Source organism: Zootoca vivipara, chromosome 5 (assembly GCF_963506605.1).
Source record: "Zootoca vivipara chromosome 5, rZooViv1.1, whole genome shotgun sequence".
NCBI lineage: Eukaryota > Metazoa > Chordata > Lepidosauria > Squamata > Lacertidae > Zootoca > Zootoca vivipara.
The window spans coordinates 8,147,225-8,169,583 of record NC_083280.1 but is presented as its reverse complement, the minus strand read 5'-3'; the positions used below and the strand labels follow the sequence as shown (position 1 = coordinate 8,169,583).

General features: G+C 47.3%; 1 protein-coding gene across 1 annotated transcript in view; it reads right to left on the bottom strand.

Moving 5' to 3' along the window:
* Window positions 1-15,710: 15,710 nt before the first annotated feature.
* Window positions 15,711-22,359, bottom strand: part of LOC118093869 (major facilitator superfamily domain-containing protein 8) — a 32,398-nt gene continuing 25,749 nt past the window's right edge. Inside the window, exon 13 of the transcript XR_004693701.2 lies at window positions 15,711-22,356. The gene's annotated coding sequence lies outside the window, so the exon portion shown is untranslated. The remainder of the gene's footprint in view (window positions 22,357-22,359) is intronic.

The window sequence follows — 22,359 nt, the reverse complement described above, 5'->3', positions numbered from 1 at the left end:
CCATTGAGCCATAAAAAATGAAAGCAATAATCAATGCATTGTACTATAAAATAAAGAAGGCAGTATTGTAGATGATAAAAATTAAAATTATTATTTTTTCTTTCCTGCATTGATGATAGTCAATGTTTGGATGGGGGGGGGCTTTTGTCCATTTCCGCAGTCACACAATCAATCAATCAGTAACTGAACTGGGTTCCACACAGTCACAAAAACAAATTAACCAAAAAAGCCTCAAAAAGAAAAACGCAAAATAAATAGCAAAAACAAAAGCGCCAAACTTAATCCATTCCGGAAGTCCATTTGACTTCTGAAATGTTCAAAAACCATTGAACAATAGCCGACAGCCGCATGATCAAACGTTCGACTTCCGAAAAACGTTCGGAAACCGGAACACACACTTCCAGGTTTTCGGCGTTTGGGAACCAAGGTACCACTGTAGAGAGATGTCATGCCAAGGCTGAAAAGAGTCGGATTTGTGGATGAGTTGCAAGGGCTACTCACCCAGGCAGCTAAATGAAACTTCCATGTACAGAGACAGTATACCTCCAAGTACCAAAGTTTAGGAAAAGGCTGACACTTTCGTGCCTTGCTACTGTAGTGAGTGCTCAGAGGAATCTGGCTGGCCAAGGGTGCAAATGGATGGCTCTTGCTTTCGACCTTCTTACATTGTCCCCATAGCTATGCAATACAGATTTGGAGAGTCCCTTGAAAATTGTTTCTATAGCCAAACAGGGATCAAGGAGTTCATATTGGCTGGTCATTTTGCTTATGTCCTGAAAAACCTTTATTCAGAATGGGCTTCCCCAGTAATTTGGAGGAGGTGGATTATTTATCCTGTTAAAAAGTTGTGGGTTTAGGTGCCAAAGAGAAATAATTTTTAATGGATTTCCCCTGTCTTTTACTGGAACAGATTTTAAAGGCTTCTTAGTTCCAAGCCCTTCTCCATCCGTCTCAAGATTCCCATTTGCAGATCATGTTCCCATATTCTTTTTCAACGCTACCTGTGCCCCAGAGGTTTTATCTATAATTATTTCATAGATGTCCGAGAGATAACCTTTGCTGTTAGTGCCTGTTTTGGCTATAAAGTTCTCAAACATTTTGAGAGGTCTCGTTCAGTTGTTTCCACATTTTTTGGACTCGCAAACCACTTGAAAACTGCTGAAGGTCTTGGTCAGAGATTTTTTCTGCTTATAGTAGTGTGCCGTGCTAGATGTCGTATGGTTTTTAACTGCAATTTTATTACTTCATTTATTTCCATAGAATTCAAAGTGGAACACAATAAAGTAAAGAAATGAAATAAAAATAAAAATGCAATTAAATGTTTTTCAAATGCAGCATTCCTTGAAACTGAAACTGCCGGGCGACACCATCTCCACAACAGGCACTCTTCCAATTATTTACAGAGGATTATGCCATTGTGTATAGCAAGGAATTAGTTGGACATTTTCTCATTGCAGCACAATTCACAATTGCAAAATCTTCGAGGGCCTCGGGCAGGGCCTAATCTAGACTATTGGAATGTGAAGGTATAGGGGACGTTGTGTTGCTTGAAAAACTGACATCAGACTGAGAGTTCTTGGAGGCCAAAGTAAAAGAAGATAAATTAATTTTTGATATGGTATGATTTTGTGACATAAATGGACGGTCTCCATCTTCAGCTTTTAAATGAAATTGGATTATTTTGGTTCTGGAACTGTTCATACCTCCTTTATAGTGTTCCTCATTTTGTTACCCTTCTATCCTGAGATGGGGAAAATGGGGAAGTTTTTTTTTTTAAGGTTCAGTAGATCCCTTATTTATTATGTACCTGTCCAGAAAGTTAGTGCAAATTTTATCTGTTGTATCTAGATTTTCTATTCCCTTTGATAAACATTATACTAAAATGTTTTGTATTTTCCCATATGTTAAAAATCAATTATTATTATTATTATCAAAACCATTTTAAAATCAACATGAATGTTTAATGCAACAGATGTACTACCTCCCATCTTGAAATCTACAGACATGCCACGGACCACCTGAATGAAGCATGTCCGCGGACCACATTTTACGAACCCCTGATCTAGTTGCTTGGCTAATTAATTCAGGCATTGAAACAAATGGGTAGAAACCAATAATAATAATAATAATAATAATATAAAATAAAAAATGTTATTATTATTATTAAAAATACCCAACACCTTTTTGTTGCACCACTATTTGAGCACCAGGCTTGGGTCTATAACCTACATAAAAGCCTTTTAGATGGCATAAGCCTTCCCCAAATTTTAAATAAAGCGAATTTGTTGTTTTCAAAGAAAAATGGTTGGGGTGGGAATGAGGTGGTGGGAATGAGGAAGTAATTTTTTACTCCAATTTTCCCTGACAGTTAAAATATTTTTTAATAAGGGATTGGCAATGGTTCCTTCCTTCCTTCCTTTTCTTGGCTAAGTGTCATATAGGAAGCTTGTGGAGAGAATTGCTAACCATATTTTTTATTTTCATCACCTTGCAAAACTAGATTAGATACCGCGTGGTGGTAATATAACGTTGGGTAATTTTGTATGCCTAAACCACCCTTTTGAGTCTCTAAATAAAACTTTTGTATTGTCATGGTCTTTCTCATTTTTCCAATCTTACGTTCAGTTCACCACATTTCTTTTTTCCTTTTCCTTTTTTAAAACACATCATGAAAAAATTTCAGCGCTTTAGAGCACATCGCTTCTAACAGACACAGTTTTGCATACATTTCCCCCCTAATACATGTGTTTGCATATTATTTTCACCAGCATATGCAATATTATGCATATTATGCCCCAATACATGCATTTTGTAAAAACACATTTTGATCGGGGAAAGACTTGGAAAGCTGATGACTGTGTCTCAGTTCACTTAGTGTTCTGGAAAGTGTGGATTAGGTAGATTTGCAGTGAGATGTGAACAAAACTGGATTTCTCCGCTCTCCTTTGTTCTTGTGAATTTAGCAGCAGTCTAAGGACAGAACTGCACATCATAGGTGACCCATTGGCTGCTACCCCAAACAGCAGATTCCTCCTTTAGCAGAACTGTTTGTTTTCACAAAATAGCTGAAAAGAGGGTAAAGACAGGCAGGAAGGAAGGCAGGCAGGCTACTATTTGCCCTGTGCTTTCTGAAAGGTTTTTCTCTTGTTGCTCTACTTTCCCTGAGAAAACCTGTTGTTTACCTCTGAATCAGAAGAAATGTCAATCGGGTTTTCTGCAGATTCAGCAGTGAACAGAGGGAAAACGGCTAGGCAAATGGAGAACGTCTCCGACCCGTGCCTAAAAAGCACAGAACGAACGGAAGGAAACCAAAAACAAATGGAAGTGTGGATAAACCCTAAATCTGGATTAAATGGGCGAGAAAATATAGGATGGCTTTTGGACGAGGACGGTGTCATACAGACAGTGCAAAAATATTGTAAGCATGAAAATACGCTTTGTCGCCCTAATCTTTGAAACAATGTGTGTGTGTGTACAACTTCGTTGGACTGGTCATGTTGTGCAGATGCCTGATTATCGTATTCCAAAGCAACTACTCTATTCCGAACTTTAAAATGGAAAGTGTAATGCTGGTGGTCAACAAAAGAGGTTTAAATTCTCTCCTGGCAATTTTTTTAAAAAAATGTAGTATAAATACCAACAATTGAGAAACACTTGCCTGCGAGCGCTCCAATTGGAGAACAGCCTTTACTAAAGGTGTTGTGAGCTTTGAAGACACTCGAACTCAGGACGCAAGGGAGAAATGTGCTAAGAGGAAGGCACGCTTGGAAAATCCACACCGTGATCAACTCTGCCCGGAAACCAATGTCCCCACTGTGGAAGGACGTGTGGATCCAGAATTGGCCTCCACAGTCACTTACGGACTCATTCTCATTTTCTTACTCATATTTAGATGCTGCCCCTCAATGAGGCCCAACTTAGATTCACAAAATGTTTAGGGGTATGCGTATCCCTGCGTACCCCCATAAAAAAGCACTGCATATATCATAGGAAAACGGAATTGTAGAGTTGGAAGGGACCACAAGGGCAATACAGGGATGTTTTGCCCAACGTGGGGCTTGAACCCGTGACCCTGTGATTAAGAAGTTGATGGGGGGGATAAGAGGGGAAGGGGAAGGGTTATATCTTATTTTCAGGATGTATAAATTAGACAATACAAGTATAGATGTAACATCAGCGCTTTATTTGTTTTGACATTATTTGTAATCAAATGAGTTATAAGTTAACAACTGGAAAGTAAACTGTATTCGAATTGTTTGATGTCATTTATGTACAAAAAACTAATAAAGATTATTATTATTATTTTTAAAAAAAGAGTCTCATGTGCTACCAACTGAGATGTGTGTATGGAGAGAGAGAGAGAGAGAGAGAGAGAGAGAGAGAGAGAGAGAGAGAGAGAGAGAGAGAGAGAGAGAGAGAGAGAGCGCATGTATAACTCTATCCTATTATTGTGACTCTAGACCGGAACTCAAGGCAGCTAACGCAAATCAAAACAAGACAGACAAAATGCAAAAAGCTCAAAACATAAAATAGAATCATTTAAAAAATAATTAAACTGTAATAGAATTAACACTATATTTGTAGAGAGAAACAACAACCAAGGCTATTAAAGTGGAAGAAAGACCAGTATTGAATCCACACCCAACCCCAACCCCCCAAACCTGCTGTGTAGAAGCAGCAACGGTTAATTTGGTTAGATCGTGCAAAAATTATTTCAGGTTGCAGCAAGGTATGCTGGAAGGAAGCAATACCCCCAGCCCCTCTGGAAATAGAAAGAGTGGAAATCTATATGCCATGAACGTTGTGTCGATATTCCAACGTTAGCCCCGTTTGCCACAGTATGGAGAGTTAAAGTGAAACATTCATTATGCCTTTCTAAACCCTTTATTTGTATTGTGGCTGCTTTATCCATCAGGGACAAATTGAGGGTCTTGCTCTATTCCGAGATCTCCCTGTTGGCCTCGTTGGTTTATAATGAGCACATTTCACTTGTATTGGAAATGTCTCCGAAATGGCTACGTAGTATATTTAAAGGATGCAAAGCACGGAGGGCGTCGCTTGTCACCGGAAGAAGTGGCTGAGAAATCAGGCAGGGATTCTCCGAAATATTTACGGTGTCTACAGTTGGAGAGTTTTGTATTGCACAGACAGAGGTACAGTGAGTCCTTGCTTTCTAATAAAGACAGACTAAAGGGATTATTGTTTCAGCTGCAGGATTTGTTGTCACCGTTGGAAATAGATGAGGGTAACGGTTTCAAGACCAGGTGGGAGACAAGGCCCCCAATTCTGAACCGATATAGGAGCAAGGTGGAAATATACAGAGTGCAAGCCTACATGTGTCTACTCAGGAGTAAGTTACTTTTATACTTGCAGCCTAACATGCCAGCCCCTTCCTTTTGTATAGCTATGAATGAAAACTGCTGTAACTATTATACCAAGGAAATTTGACTGCATAATATCCAATAAAGAATAATCCCTTGTGCGAATCAGACAAGCCTGGTTTGTTTATTTGTTTGTTTTATATTTACAGGTCTTTTTTATTACATATTCTAATATAATTTTAATACTTACAAATCATTTCTGAGGGCTTGCTAAAACACAGGACTGTTCCGGGCAAGCTATTTATTCAGCACTTATCTTGATTTGCTTGCATTGCTCTTGCCTAGTGGCTAGACTAAAACCAATCATTATTGAGCATGACTTCTCGTTTGTTTACAGGTTAGTTACATGACAACGAGCACAGATTGCAATTTGCTTACAGGGTGTTTCCGTGACTTCCCGTCCATCATTCATTCATCCCACATTTCATACCCTCCAACATTTCAACATATCCCATTCCATAATGATAATTTTAATATTTACCTGTATACCCCGCATGTCTTACTGGGTTGCCCCAGCCACTCTGGGCAGCTTCCGACATATATGAAAACATAATAAAACATTAAGCATTGCCTTCAGACAGCTCAGGCGAGGGGGGGGGGGTTAATTCTAAATCCTCCAACATTTTCCCAATGAAAACAGGGATATCCTAAGGAAAAGTAGGACATTCCGGGATCAAATCAGAAACCAGAATGGCTTCTCCAAAATCAGGGAAGTCCCTGGAAAATGGGGACACTTGGAGGGTCTGACATTTTTGTCAATGCCTTTCCTTCTTGCTTTCCGAACTGCAAAAAGTGTGTGAGGACATTTTTTAAAAAAAACGTTTCCTTGCTCAGTCTAGGCTAGGGCAACCTTTGACCTTCCATATGTTTGCTGAACTACAACTCCCATCAGGCCCAGTGGCCAAGGGTGATGGGAGCTGTAGTTCAGCAACATCTGGAGGGCCAAAGGTTGCTTATGCCCACCCCTGCTCTGGGACAACAGAGCCCATTAATCCACTTTTAATAGTGCAAACCTAAAGTTCTGTCGTACACTTGAACGCCTCCTGTAAAATACTGTCAGCCTGGAGGCAGACATTAATTGTGTAAAATAAAATCGTGCCCCGTAAAAAATTCACCCAAAAAAATATGTCTATTCATGCATACCACAAAGAAATTCGGGCACAATACCAAGTGTGTTTGGACAGGATGAGCCAGGAGGGGGATTTCCTATGTGGTTCATTCACACAATGGGGAACGAAGGGTCACTGATGATGTCAGTGTTGCATAGTGGTTAGAGTGTTGGACTAGGACCTGGGAGATACCAGGGTTCAAATTCCTACCCAGCATTGAAGCCAACTGGGTGACCTTGGGCCAATCGCTGCCTCTCAGCCTAATGTGAGGATTAAATGGGATTACAACTTTGTGTGCCATTTTGAGCTCCCTGGAGAAAAAGATGTGTTATAAATGCAATAAACAAACAAACAAATAATAACAACTTACAGGTTCAGGTCTTGGTACGGCTCCTAGATCTTTAAGAGTTGCTGAGAAGAGGCATCTTTCCACCAACTGCAGCAAAGTAAGACAGGCCTGTTGGCTGCACATGATGAACTCTCCCCCAAATCATTGCAATTTCCAGCATGGCAGGGCCTCCCCATTTACTTCGGAGCAAGTTCAGTTTGGATGGAACTTGAGAGAAAGGAAAGACCTGTGATCCTAGCCAGAAGGCTTGCAGCCCAGGCTAAAATCCCAGGGGAAGCCAACAGACATGTCAACGTTGTGCTGGGGGAGCAGGGCAGGGGGAGGTTTGATGTGTTTACATGAAAACACGGCAAAAGTACACGGTCTGGTGCATGCCGCAAACAAGGCTTGCAAGCCCAGCGGCGTTTCCCCTGGTGCTATAATAACGCCTCTGTGAGCCTCTCCAAGCCCTGGAGCTGCTGCAATTGAAAGGGAGGTGACGGGGGGGAGGCAAAGTGGCTGCTCTCGGGGTGACCTCTTCCCTCCCTGCCCCCTCCCCGGAAGCGGGGAAGTTCTGCGCATTAAGGCCAGCTGCAAACGTCTTGCATCCACAAAGGAGAGAGAGAGAGAGATGTTCAGGAATGTGAACTGAACGTGGCATGGCTTCTTTCCCTAGAGCAGGGGAGGAAAGACTATTTAAGGTCAAGGGCCACATTCCCTTCTGGGGAACTTTCTGAGAGCCACCTGTTGGTGGCGGGTGGGGACAGAGGCAGCAGTGGAAAGAGCAAAGAATACATCTTTAACCTGTGCCACAGACTAGCTGGACACAGAGGAGCAGTGGGAGACACCAGATAGGGAACCCCCCAAAGGAAGATGGCACAGAGACGGGCATTGGTGGTGAGACAACAATGAGTGGTCAGAGGGAGAAGACTGGGGTGGGTGGGTGGGTGTTAGAAGGGGCAACAGGGTTTAGGGAGCAGGGGGAGGCTGTGGCAGAGAGAAGTCCAGACAGAGGCAGAAGCTGAAGCAGGAGAACAGAATGAGGGAGGCCAAGAAGCAGAGGTGAGTCAGGCTGGTGAAGAAGCCTAGGGGTCTCCCCCCTGGTCTCCCAGAACCAGAAGAGGTATGAAGAGGGTGGAGCAGAGACAGGTGCACCGGCGTAGTGTCAGATTGCTTGGGATGGACTCAGGGAAGAAGAAGACATAGGCAGCTGAAAGGCAGCATCTGAATTTCCCCATCCCTGCCCTATAATCTGTTTTTCCCAGCTTCTCTTTGTACCTCATGACTTTTTCTTCTCCATGACCTGGAGGTAGCTGCAACAATGAGAGCTGTGTGCAGGGACACCATCTGGGGTGGGGAGGGGTGAGGGGCTGAGGGCCCCCAAAAAAATTCCCAGGAAGAGGCCTGGTCCCCTCAACATTCCTCGGTAATGTGTGCCACGCGACGTGCCGACGTAACACGCTGGGAGGTAGAACAAAGCCCCCATGGCTATTAGATACTGCTAGCTTTGTCCTCCATGAGCGTGGGGAGATGGGGGGAAAGGGCTGGCTCAGTGCCTACCCAGCTGCAGCCTGACCCACTCCTCTCCCAGCGACCCAGCTGAGGCGCGACCCCCTCTGCCTGGGAGGGGACATGGATGCTGATCAATTCGGACGGGCTTCTCCGAGCCATCAACAGAGTGGCAGCGGATCGTTTTGGCGCAACACAGGGCCCCGGGCGGGTCATAACCTTCTAGTTCTTGCCAAGAAACAGATACTTTCAGGGTGAATAAATGGGCACACAAAGGGCTGGGGTGAGGTGGAGTTGGAGGGAGGCACAGGCCTCTCTGTGCTCCGGCTCCTTATTTCCTGGCAGAGCAACCAATTCCATGAAGCCGCAACCTTGGACCCATTGGAGCCAACTCCTAGGGGCCGTGGGGACTACACTAAAATATTTGAGGGGGCTGAGCTCCCACGAAGTTGATGGGCGTCCCCATTCAAATGATGTGCATGCACTGCAACATGTGATTGATTATGCAGGGCAGGGCTTACCTGGCCCCCCACAATATTTTATTCAAATTGGCACCCCTGCTTGGACCTTTGGGTCTGCAGGTTGGGGCACCAACAATTTCCACCTTCCAGGCTCGTCCTGCCCCACACATCAGAGGTAGATATAGGGCAGTGTGACTGGTTTCGCTACACTGGGCACTGAACTTAAGGGGGTGCCGTGGGGCACCACAACTATGACCTAGCGAATAGAGTATAACAGAAGGCAAGAAGGGGGGGCACCCAATTTTGGCCTTGAATAGGGTGCCACTGAAATCTGAAAGATGGAAGTCTGCCTCAGCCATTCTTCCCTTCCTTCAGGGATGTCTCAAAGTTCCAACTGGGTTCAATCCTGGCCTTCTTGGTTGACTTTCCAGCATTAGGGGAAAACCAGACCTCTGTGGAACCTTCTGCGTCTCGGGGAAAATCGAGTTGGGAAACTCTGCTGGAAACTTTAACTAGTTGTATGCAAGCAGCTGACGGTGTCGTAAAACTGTTACTGACCTATTCCACCAGAGATTGCACAGCTGAACATGCCTCATTACAAACAAAATCCCTGCAGTTAACAAAATTTGCACAGTAAAGAGAAGGCCAGAGAGGGCTTTTTTTCAGCTGGAACTCTCCAGAACTCAGTTCCATCACCCCTCAAGTGGGCACCATTGCCGTTCTAAGAGAAAGAGGGAGGCATCCATGGTGAGTTTCGGCACCTCCTTTTCTAGAAACATAGCTCAGTGAGGCTACTTGGAGCTTTTGGAGGTGGCTTCGCCATAATGAAGTGAATTGGGCCTCCGTTTTGCTTCCGGGCAAACTCTCCTGTCATACGGCAACTCTACAGGAGTCTTTGTTCTTTGGGTTAATTTCCACGGAGTCCCCAAAAGGCCCAGGCCTCACTACCACATTTGTCAACACTGTCCCCTCACATGGGGAAATGAAAAGCAAAAAACCTAGTAGAATCAATATAAGAAGCCAACATTTTCTTCTCATATATGAAACCCTTATGTCCTTCGTTTGCCTTGTGCTGTTTTTCCTCACTGCAACCTCCCTTCTGCCACCCAAGCTCTGAGGTGTTTTGTAGCCTGTTCTCCCAGGACATGAAGATACCGTAGAGATTTGGCACCCTGCTGTGTTGAGCTATTGGCTTTGGTTTTTTGAGATATTTATTGCTGGCAGTTTTAAAGAATCTTGAGATAGCCGTTGTTTATTTCTCAGGAACGCTTTGCAGTTTTTGCCAAACACAACTTTTCTGTCCGCTTGAAATTTTTGTTTTACTGCGTTGTAATGATCAGGCTTTTTTTGATTATGTAGCAGCAAGTAACATGGGCTGGTTACTGGTTCAAATAAGCATCACCTCTGCCAACACATGTGTTCAATCAGAAGAAGAAAAGAGAGAGAGAGCTTTTGTGCTTCGGCTTCGTTTTGCAAACTGTCACTCTTCCTAGGCTGCGAGCTGCAAAATTGAATCCAGCTACACTACAGAGTCGAGAGACGGCTGGTCCTTCCACCTACCCCGAGGAACCTGGCCACTCTTTTGCACCAACTACAGTTTGAGAGTCTACCCGAGAAATCAAAGTGAAGGCAACTCCTGGCCTATCCAGTCTAGCACAGGGCTGTAGCTCAGAGGTGGAGCATTTGCCTTGCAGGGCTCAGATTCAAACGCTGGTATCTCCAAGAACGCCTGGGAAAGGCCCCCAACTGAAACAATGGCGAGGTGCTTCCATACCATCCAAATGTCCTGATTTTCCAGAGACATTCCTGGAATTAAGAAAGGCATCCCGGCTTCTGATTTGATTCCAGAATTTCCCTAAATTATGGAAAGTGAACACATTTACATGTTTGATCCAATTTTGCATAATTTATACTGTGTGCTGTGCAAAGAGGTAGAAGCTGTGCAGAGCACTAAAGTCAACACACGAAAACACGCAAAGTCTACGGAGGCACCTCTCTGGCTTTCTGAGATCTCTGCACATTTCAAACAATAAGGGTTATTTACAATACCATCCTCTCCTGAGCATCCTCTTCCAACTCGTCGGTGCGTGTGAGGCTGATGCTGCCATGTGCATCCACTGTAACAAATTGCATTCTGGGAATTGTTCTCATCTGAGGGATGTTGGAGGCTATGCGCTTCTAGGCATGGTGGAATACACTAAGATGCGGTACAGGTTGAGAGTTGGACTCTATGACCCTTTGGGTCCCTTCCAACTCTATGATTCTATGCTTCTAGATCATGGGTTGGCAAACTAAGGCCCGCGGGCCAGATCAGGCCCAATTGCCTTTTGGATCTGGCCCGCAGACAGTCCGGGAAGTGCCGCGTGGATTGCCAGCGTACACGTTCTTTCCCTCTCCCTCCCACGGCGGTGGCGGCACCTCCTCCCTCCCTCCTCCTGGCTTCTCCCCACCCTGCCATGAGGAGTAAAGGGGCTGGGCTTTGTTGGTGCCAGCAGCCTGCAATGAGCTGCTGCCATTTTAAGCAGCCCCTCTCCGGAGCCCTTTCGCGCACTGCTCATCCTCCCACCACAGCCAGCCCCTGTCGCTTGCAAGACACAGGTAAGCAGCCACCGGGGCTCGTCAGGTGCTGTGGAGGAGAACGTCGTGAGGGTGGCTTATAGTCCACACACACACCCCAAGGTCAGAGGGACAGTGGACCGGCCCCCTGCTGAAAAAGTTTGCTGACCCCTGTTCTAGATGGACCACCATGGTCTTACTCAGCCTAAGACCCTGTCCTATGCTCTGTCCTCACAGTGGCCCAACCAATGCACATGGGAAGTGCACCAGTGGGGCATGAGCACAGTAGCCCATGACAGCACTTCGAAGAGCGGTGATGGCTGAACCACTGGCATTCACAGCTTCTCTTCCGACCTTGTCATGCGCAAGAGGAAGCTGGAGGTGGTTTGGGGGTGGGTGGGTGGGATTGCTGGAAAGGATGATTTAAACGAACAGAGATGGAAATCTACGTCCAACCGGATTAACCACAGGGGGAGTTTAAGCCAAGCTGACCCTCCCCTACCCTTGGCAAAGAAGCAGCCTGATGGTGACCTGGCCGTGAACCCAAACCCCATTAGCAGCAAGGCCAGATTCCACCCCCCCTTTTGCCGCGAACGCAGGCTGTTTCTGTCCCATTGTGAGCCCCAATCCCTACACTCGTATCACAAAGCTCTGTTTCTCTGTTGGGGGCAGGGAGGGTGTCTTTCCATCACAGAAGCCTTCTCTCCAGCACCTGCCACCCTCCCCAAAATCCCAAATAGAGAGCACTTAGCTCTCCTAATTCAGCGGAGACATTTGGTGGGGAGGGAGGGGGAAATTTGGGGCAGTAGAGGGTCTGCACTGTTGTCAGACACCCCTTACCCTTGCGGGGCAGGAGGGCAGGGTTCAGTCCCCCCCCCAAGCTCCCTCCAAACACTAAACATCACTGGGGCTACTGGCGGTGTGTTCCTGCCGTCATCATACCTCCAGGAGTCAGTGCCATTTCCCTTCTCCCTTCACATCCACACCATGCATTTAAAGCATTTTCATATCACCTCAACAGCCATGGCTTCTCCGAAACCCATGGTTCCCAATGTGGGGCACATGCGCCATGGGGGGGGGGCAATTTTATTTTTAAGGGGGGCAATTATTAACAGTGAATGGCCTTTTAGGCTTCATCCACATGAATAGGAGCTCACTTTTTGAATCATAAGAATTACCTGTCACGGGGTGGGGTGGGGGTGGTCATCAGGATTTTAGAGATACTTAGGTGGGGCATCGCCAAAAATAGGTTGGGAACCAGTGTCCTAAACCATCCTGGGAACTGGGCAGAGAGTTGTTAGGAAATCCTTGTTCCCCTCACAGAGCGGCAATTCCCAATGTAGTTTAACAGTCCACCTCTCTGGGAAGTTTCGCTCTGTGAGGGGAACCGGCGTCTCCTCACAACGCTCAGCACCCTTAGCAAAACACTCTTTCCAATATTCTTTATGGGTAGCCATGGGCATTTAAAGCAGTGTGGTACCAATTGCAATGCACGGTGTGGATATTTCCTAGAGTTTTCGCGTAGACCTTTTGCCCTGATAACCCTCTAGGCGCGTGGGGTGCTTCTTCCCATTGACTTCACTCCCCACAAAACGTTTCTGTCAGAAATGGAGTCACGCTTAACGTCTCCGGCATCCTGGGGCGCTTGTAACAGGCGAGCAGGGCCGAAAAGATGTCACTGCAGAGAGGAGGGGCAGAGCGACCGGGCTGAACTTGTGACCCCGTGTTTCCCGGGGGCCTGAGCAGATGCCAAGTGCTGTGCGCCCCCATCATGCGCCATGGCACTGCCAACAGGTTCGCATTAACCCGCTCTGTCAGCCCCCTTGCCTCCGCCTGCCTGCCCCGCGCCCACCCCCTGCCTGGCGGGGATTAGAGAACATTCCGGTTCACTTGCAGGCCACTGGGTGAGCCGCCTTGGCAATCCGCCCCCCCCCATGCACACACACACACACACACACACACACTCACACCGCCAACCCACCCACGGCAGCCAAAGTTATATTTAGCAAGTGTGCAAGTTGGACGCTGCGTCAACACCTAGCTCTGTGGGAGACGCATGGAGAGAGAAGGTTCCGGACAGGAGGCTAAGAGGCCACTTGGTCGGGGTTTAACCTCTGACCCTCTTCTCCACACATCTGGTGGGATCCAGAGTGCCTTCCTCAACAGACCAGTTCCCTGGCTCTTTTTCGAAGGAGTAGACGTGAAGGGCAAGCTAGTTTCCCCCCCAGTTCTGTGGAGAGCAAGATTCAGGGTACAAGAAGGTCTCTGCTAATGTTACAGGGGCCTTCCTTTATTGAAGGTTTTTTCCTTTTCCTTCAGGGCTCCCACTCAGGGCTCTGGATGCTCAAGGCTTTTGTTCAATCTACTTTTCAAGGCAAACTCACCTGATTCAGATTTCCAGAGCGAACCAAGCAAATGGGAGCACGGTTAGCCCTTGGTTTTTGCTCATCTCTGAATTTTGCCATCAAGTTTTCTGCTTTTAAAAAAAGTGTACAAAATGTGCATGTGGATGCATCTGTTTAGGTTGCAATGCCTACCGAAATGTGCCTCCTAGGATAAAATGCATATAAAAAGGCTGTGCTGTCTTTCTAGAAAAAAGAGGTGCCGGAACTCGCCATGAACGCCTCCCTTGTTCTCTTATAATGGCAATGGCACCCAACTGAGTGGTGCCAGAACTGAGTTCCGGCTGAGAAAAAGCCCTGTAAAAAAGGTATTTTTATGATGAAATGCATAAAAATATATTATTGTGTGGAAAATATGTTCAAAGTTGTGAGTGTCCATGCTTCTTTTTTAAAAAATAATTATAATAATTGTAGATAGATGCAAAACCAACAGAATTATGAAGGACTATCTGTGAAATGGGACGCGGGTGGCGCTGTGGGTTAAACCACTGAGCCTAGGGCTTGCCAATCAGAAGGTCGGCGGTTCGAATCCCCGCGACGGGGTGAGCTCCTGTTGCTCGGTCCCAGCTCCTGCCAACCTAGCAGTTCGAAAGCACCTCAAAATGCAAGTAGATAAATAGGAACCGCTACAGCGGGAAGGTAAACGGCGTTACCGTGCGCTGCTCTGGTTCACCAGAAGTGGCTTTGTCATGCTGGCCACATGACCTGGAAGCTGTATGCCGGCTCCCTCGGCCAATAATGTGAGATGAGCGCGCAACCCCAGAGTCGGTCACGACTGGACCTAATGGTCAGGGGTCCCTTTACCTTTACCTTATCTGTGAAATGGGACGCAGGTGGCGCTGTGGGTTAAACCACTGAGCCTAGGGCTTGCCAATCAGAAGGTCGGCGGTTCGAATCCCCGCGACGGGGTGAGCTCCTGTTGCTCGGTCCCAGCTCCTGCCAACCTAGCAGTTCGAAAGCACCTCAAAATGCAAGTAGATAAATAGGAACCGCTACAGCGGGAAGGTAAACGGCGTTACCGTGCGCTGCTCTGGTTCGCCAGAAGCGGCTTTGTCATGCTGGCCACATGACCTGGAAGCTGTATGCCGGCTCCCTCGGCCAATAATGTGAGATGAGCGCGCAACCCCAGTCGGTCACGACTGGACCTAATGGTCAGGGGTCCCTTTACCTTTACCTTATCTGTGAAATGGGACGCAGGTGGCGCTGTGGGTTAAACCACTGAGCCTAGGGCTTGCCAATCAGAAGGTCGGCGGTTCGAATCCCCGCGACGGGGTGAGCTCCCGTTGCTCGGTCCCAGCTCCTGCCAACCTAGCAGTTCGAAAGCATGTCAAAGTGATAAATAGGTACCACTACAGCGGGAAGGTAAACAGTGTTTTCGTGTGCTGCTCTGGTTCGTCAGAAGTGGCTTTGTCATGCTGACCACATGACCTGGAAGCTGTACGCCGGCTCCCTCGGCCAATAACGCGAGATGAGCACCGCAACCCCAGAGTCGATCACAACTGGACCTAATGGTCAGGGGTCCCTTTACCTTTATCTGTGAAATGACTAAGGACAAGAAATTGATGGCTAGGTCCATCCCAACTAAAGGCTCGGCGTGTCCTAAGAGGGAAAAGCTTTTATTCCTTCTCCCTAACATAACTGTTCTTACCACAAACACCAGGATAAGAGGGTGTGTCTTCCAGCTAAAGCTGGAGCTCAGTGGGACATAAGAAGCCTGCTGGATCAAGCCAAAGGCTCATCGATTCCAGTATCTCATACTCACGATGACCTATGGGAAACCCACAAACTTTGAGGACACGACCTATGGGAAGCGCACAAGCAGGGCATGAGTGTAACAGTGTTCTCCCCACTTGTGATTCCTGCTTTTCCTCCATGAATTTGTCTAATTCTCTTTTAAAGCCTTTCAAGTTGGAGGAAAATCTCTGTGTCTTGTGGGAATGGATTGCATAGTTTCAGTATATGCTACATTGCCTAATATCCTTTAAATGCAGATACTCCACGGTTCAGTTCTTAGTGGTGCTTTTAAAGGACCACCACTGCCAGTCAGAGTAGCCAATGCTGCAAAGAATTCATCCATCATCCAACTCCGTATGAAACCTCTTGATGAGTTCAGAGCCTGTTTTCTCACTACAGAGATCAGTCGCTTCTGTGTGTACATCATTTGTTTCTGGCAGGGAAAACGCAGCATCTCTTTTCATCTGGGAACAAGCTCCGAGAAGTCTGTTGGTAAATATTTAAGCTTGAGAATTCTGCAGGGAGGGTGATCTCTGAGAGCTAAATTTGTATGGAATCTCAAGATGCTTTCTAAGGGAATGTCCTAAATTCTTCAGCGAGGTGTGGCAAATTCCAGAGCCTTTCAGCTTAATCAAATTGTCCTGGATCTTTTGTCTCTCTCTTTACCCTTCATTGCAAGCAGAGGGAGAGAGAGAGAGACCTCTACAGTTTGGAAAGATATACACCTTCTATATCTACATTTTACTCAAGTTGTGTGTGAGAGCTTTAGGCTGCCTTCCTGTGGTCCCTGGGAGAGGATATTGCGGCCAAGGATGTTTCAGTTCTCCTCTGAGTATGGAGAAAGAGAGAGATCTGACCTTGGAGGGCGATATCAGATTTCATGCGGACTCTCCCAGGTGACACAGAAACCATTGCAGGCCAACACTGATGGAGGTGAATGGGAGGTTGGCAGACGCAGATCAGGGGAAGGGTTGGATCCAAAAGTTCAAAAATCTTCCCATTCCTTTGACACATCCCTGAAACAGGAGGAAATATATACCAGCTGTGGAGTTGACATATACAGTTGAACTTTGGTTCTTGAACAGAATCCATTCCGGAAGTCCATTTGACGTCCGAAAATGTTCGAAAATCAAGGCACAGCTTCTGATTGGCTGCAGAAGCTTCCTGCACTCATTTGGAAGCCGCGGAAGCCACATCGGACGTTCGGCTTCCAAAAAAAGTTTGCAAACCGGAACACTTACTTTCGTGTTTGCGAAGTTCAGGAGCCAAAACGTTTGAGTCACAAGGCGTTCGAGAACCAAGGTAAGACTGTATACAACCTTCTCATTGGAAATAACAGAAAGGGGACTAATTAATTAGTTAGTTAATATATTTACATCCCACCTTTGCTCCAAAGAGGTCTAGGTGACATCCGTGATTCTCCCCACTTCTCCTCACGACAACCCTGTGAGGTAGGTTAGGCTGAGAGGTTCATGGTCACCAGGTGAGCTTCATAGCCGAGTGGGAATTTGACCTCTGGTCTCCCACCCACAATGGGAACGTTCCTCTCTCCCTTTTGTCCTGCCACCTAGCACCCAGCAGGGCTCTGGAGTCAATGGTCTGTGCGGTTTCTGGTCCCCTTCTTCCTCTGCCCAGTTTCAGATAAAGGGCAGCCATTTCTATTCCCATTTTACAGTTTAGGAATGGAGACTGAGAGTCCAAGGCCAAACAAAGGCAGGACTTGAACTTAACTCCCAGCAGTTTCTAGATGTATTTTAGAAGGGAAAGAGTTGGAAGAGAACATTTCCCAGAATGCAATTTGTTTCAGTGGATGCACATGGCAGCATCAGCCTCACACGCACCAACATTACGAGTTAGAAGAGGATGCTCAGGAAAGGATGGTATTGTAAATAACCCTTATGGTTTGAAATGTGCAGAGATCTCAGAAAGCCAGAGAGGTGCCTCCGTAGACTTTGCGTATTTGCGTGTGTTGATTTTAGTGCTCTGCACAGCTTCTACTTCTTTGCACAGCACACAATATAAATTATGCAAAATTGGATCAAACATGTAAATTTGTTCACTTTCCATAATTTATGGAGTTACCTGGCATGTCATTTCAGGCTTTCCTCTTCCTCTGTGCAGCTATCAAAGGGATAGGAACCCTCTGCTTTCCTTGGCCCCCAAAGAACCACCATGCTGTGAGAGATCACCAGGTAGAGAGAGCCCTACAAACTCTTCCCAGCTGAGTTCCATCAGAGAACAGGCCAAGGGCATTTTGCCCTGTGGACTCTGAACCAAGCTGGCCTTGGCTGCGCCACTCCTGTGTTCAAATTTCAAAGAAGCCATGCCAACCTGGACCAGACCTGCAGCAGGCTTATTGCATGAAGTTGGAGCTTTGCATCCTCAAAGGGGACTGGACAATTGGTTCAGAGCCACAGCCAACCCACCAGAGCTGGAGGGATGCAGAGGAGATAGCCCATGCACAGGGTGGCGTTTTTTGTGCAATGCCCAGCCTGTACCAACCATTTGGGCTCATGCTTCTGGGCTGAGCGTGTCTACACTTGGCTGCATCTGCATTTCCCACCTAGCCATTCTTCCTTTTATGCAGCCATAGGAAAGCGAATGCCCTCCTCTTTCATTTGGGATGCTATTAGTGGTTTTCTGTTATGTTCTCATTTATGGTGGCACAGAGCCCCCTGGTGGAACAGGCTTCCTCTTGACCTTCTCCCAAGACCATCTAGCCCAGCATCCTGTCCTCCCAGAGGCCAGCTGGAAAACTCTCTCCTCCTCTGCTTTCCAGCAACTGGTATTCAGAAGCATTGCTGCCTTTAACCGTGGAGGCAGAGCATTGCCATCAATAGCCCTCTCCTCCATGAACTTACCTAGCTATCAAGGTTGGCAAGCTATACTTCAGCTATTTCCCTTTGTGGTAGTCCTTTGGTACCTCCCCTCTAGGGTGACCATGCGTTTTGCAAAGCCCCCACACCTTCGCTGGGTATATCGGAAACTTAAATAGTGCCTCTCAGCTACCTGAGTCCTCAGCAGCTGCCCATGGGTGACATTCAATGATAGCAACTAGTGAGCTGCCTTCAAAAGATGAGGCAGTTTCATACATTCAGCTAGCCTTTTATAGACAGTATTAAATTATCTCAGGCAGCTTCAGTAGGATGTCAGTTTATTTTTGTTGTTTGTACAGAAATCCAAGAGAGAGAGACAAACGCAAGAAATTGAGACACATGGAAAGATTGCTGGGATGCAATCCTGTGCTGGCATCTTATATGGGCACGGAGACTGCATCACGGTCGTCACTTGAACCCCAACCACAGAGAAGCATCGCCACATGCTGGCCTGCTTGTGTGAACTACATGCACACTCTCGCTCTCCCTCTGCCACATGGTGCAAGCCATTTTTATTTGCACGGTGGGAAATTGTTATTGGAGAAGTCGTTTCAAAAGCTGCCCAAACCCACCTCCATGTAGGGAAAATAGCGTTACACGACTAGCACCATCATGTTCATAGATACCACGTGGCACAGTGATATTGCATGGAACATCTCTCCTTCAGGGCCACTGCTTTTCACACGGCTCATACTTGACAAATGTGATGATACCCTGGAAGGCAGCTTTGCATTTCACAACTACCTGGTCACCATAGGCGACTGGGGACTCCATGCAGGCGAGTGAATAGGCTGGTGGGGGGTGGGCAGATTGTGCTACTCCTTTGTCGACCTGCTCGATTTCTGTGCTAGCCAGAGGAACTGCTGGCCAGCACAGAATTGAAGCAAATGATGGAGGAGTGGCGTCATCAGACCCTCACCCACCAGTCCACTTGGTAAAATACTTTTTTTTAAAAAAATGCCCTGATAGGCTTTGGATAAGGCTTCCCCCTTCCAAATCCAGCATGAAAATTCCGGCTACATAGCAGGCTGCCAAATAACAACAACAACAGTTGCAGAATACCAACTGGATGTCCACGAGTTCAGGCGTTGTGAGAGGAGAAAAACTTTCTCCATGCCACACATAACTTTATAAACCTCTACTAGGTCGTCTCTTTCGGGCCTTTTCTCTAAACCAGAGGTTTTCAACCTTTTTGAGTCCATGGCTCCCCTGACCAACTACATAGAATAGAATCATAGAGTTGGAAGAGACCACAAGGGCCATCCAGTCCAACCCCCTGCTGAGCAGGAAACACCATCAAAGCATTATTGACATATGCCTGTCAAGCCTCTGCTTAAAGACCTCCAAAGAAGGAGACTCCACCACACTCCTTGGTAGCAAATTCCACTGCCGAACAGCTCTTACTGTCAGGAAGTTCTTCCTAATGTTTAGGTGGAATCTTCTTTCTTGTAGTTTGAATCCATTGCTCCGTGTCCGCTTCTCTGGAGCAGCAGAAAACAACCTTTCTCCCTCCTCTATATGACATCCTTTTATATATTTGAACATGGCTATCATATCACCTGTTAACATTCTTTTTGTGACACCCCTGTGGGGCTCAGGAACCCAGTTATGTCACCCCCTTGCCTGCAGAACTGGCAGCCTCTCACCCTTTTTCAAACACCCTCCCTTGTGGAGCGTTCCCTCAGCCTCCTCTCCCTCGGGAGTCCTCTGGGCAGCTGTTGCTACCACCCCTAGTCTCTGAGCTGTCCCACCACCCACCCCAAAGAGAGGTGCCTCCTCCCACTGCCCCACAGGGGCCTGGGACTTGTCTGTCCATTCCCAACAGCCAGGGCTGGCTGGCTGGCTGGGCTCCCTCACCCACTTGCTCACTTACCCCAAGGCTGCCTCAGCTCCTGGCAACCAGCACCCCCCCGGCCAGCCCCAGAGGCACCACTTGCCTGCAGAGCTTGTAGCCAGGGCTGCTGCAAGAATAAGCTGTGCAAGTCTTTGGGAGGCAGAGACGCAAGAGGGCATCAGAGGAGGGAGGGAAGGAAAGAATGAGAGAGGCCAGTGTTGTCCGCAGCACCCTGGCCATCATCCAAGGCACCCCAGGGTGCCACGCCACACTGGTTGAAAACCACTGCTCTAAACTAAGAAGGCCCAAGTGTTGCATCCTTTCCTCCTAGGGAAACTACTATTCTCCTTAATCATTGGGGTTGCCCTTTCCTGAGAATTCAGCTCCATTCGATCTTCCCTCTCTCAACTGCCTCCTGACACCAGCTATCCCTGCACAGCAAGGGGTCAGGCTGGATGACCTTTGAGGTTCCTTCCACCTCTATAATTCTACAACTCTATTATTCCGTTGAGCTCATAGAAGCAGAAGGAAAGGAAGCAGGGTTACTCCATCAGTTCTGCTGAGAGACCAGCTCTGCCTCTCTCCTTGAGCCGCTTCCATTCCAGCTGGCCATTTTTAGAACTTTGTAAACTAAGATGAGTTTGAGTCTATCCTCCTACCCCTCCCCGCAAAAAAAAGAAATCCTTTTCCTTTGGTGTCATATTTTTAAGATTGCAACCTTGAGAGCAGGGAAGCTTATTCTCCATAACCCACTCCAGGTGACCTTTTTTTCATCCGAAGAGTGAACTAAAAATGCTTCAAACAAATGCAGGTCTGAGCGTGCAAATTTCCTAGTGCCCCTTTTCAGTGGGATTAATTATTGCAGAATGTGGTTGCATGGCTAACCCAAAGGTCATCACAAAAATAACAAGCAGGAAGGGAGGAGGAAGTGTAAGCGGTTGGTTTGTTTTCTAAAATATAAGGCATATATCAAGTGTCTAAATAAATATTGACTGAAGTACTAGCAGATTAGTATTACTGCAGTGGATCCAGACCGTAAGAATGCAAAAAGAGAAACAGTCAGCGGAGTTGGGAGCCCCCTGAATTTTGCCTCTAGCCATTGCGTTTCCCCTGTAGCCCCCCCCAGAAGACATTTCAAACCCCACCCCGAAACCCATGGCTCATTTCCAACTTTGGAGCTGGCCTGAGGGATGTGTGGTTCTGAGTAGCAGGGGTTGGAGAGCCACAGAGTTCAGCACTCCCCTGACACCAAATCCTTATCCGATGGAAATGACATCCACACCTGCTGCTCAGACAGCTGCCTGGTGTTAATCCACCCTCCACGACGCAGCTCAGCCCCTAAACAGCACCACCGACAGATTCGTGCAAGTCTGTGCTCAGGGTCGCAGTTTGAGTGCAGCCCAAACTTCCAGGATGCAGAGTGATTCTCAATTACGCTCCGCCGCCTCTCGCCAAACAGGCCCAGGGTCACACCTTGCAAGCAGGGCAAGCTGACGCCGTTGCCCACTGTGCCAGCATGTGCAATATTGCAAGGAAACAATGCCAGGTGCCATTGGGTGGCAACAACTACAGGAAGGGGCAGAGAAGAAGGGAGAGGTGCAGCGCCAAGAGATGCAGAAACCAATGTCTTCCAGCAGGGAGGAGGAACCTGTGACCCTCTAGATAGAGCTGTGCTATAACTCCCATCATCCATGACCACCCACTGGCCTTGCTGGCTGGGGCTGATGGGCATTGGAGTCCAGCAACAGCTGGAGGGCAGCAGGTTCCCCATCCTTGGAATGAAGCAAGCTTTAATATAGTGCCCACGGACCCCAGGTGAAGAAGAAACTGGAAGTGGCCACATACAGACAGCAGTCCAGGTCCAAACACGAATCCAGTTCCATGGCTTGCCAGGCCCCGGTTCAGGCTAGAAAATGAGGAATGCCATGGAAGGAGATGGCACTCTTTGCTCTTAGGTGGCAGCATGGAGCCAAGTCCTCGGCCAGGTGGTGGGCGACAGGAGAGCTGGCCAGGAGGAGCAACCTGAAATAGCACGAGTTGGTGGCTGAGCTGCGATTTGCTCAATGGGTTGAGACAAGTTCTTTCCCGATCCCCATCCCAGCAGGAGAGCAGCAACATGGAACCGGGATCCAGCCAGGGGGTGCCCAGCACCAGTCAAAGAGACACCTG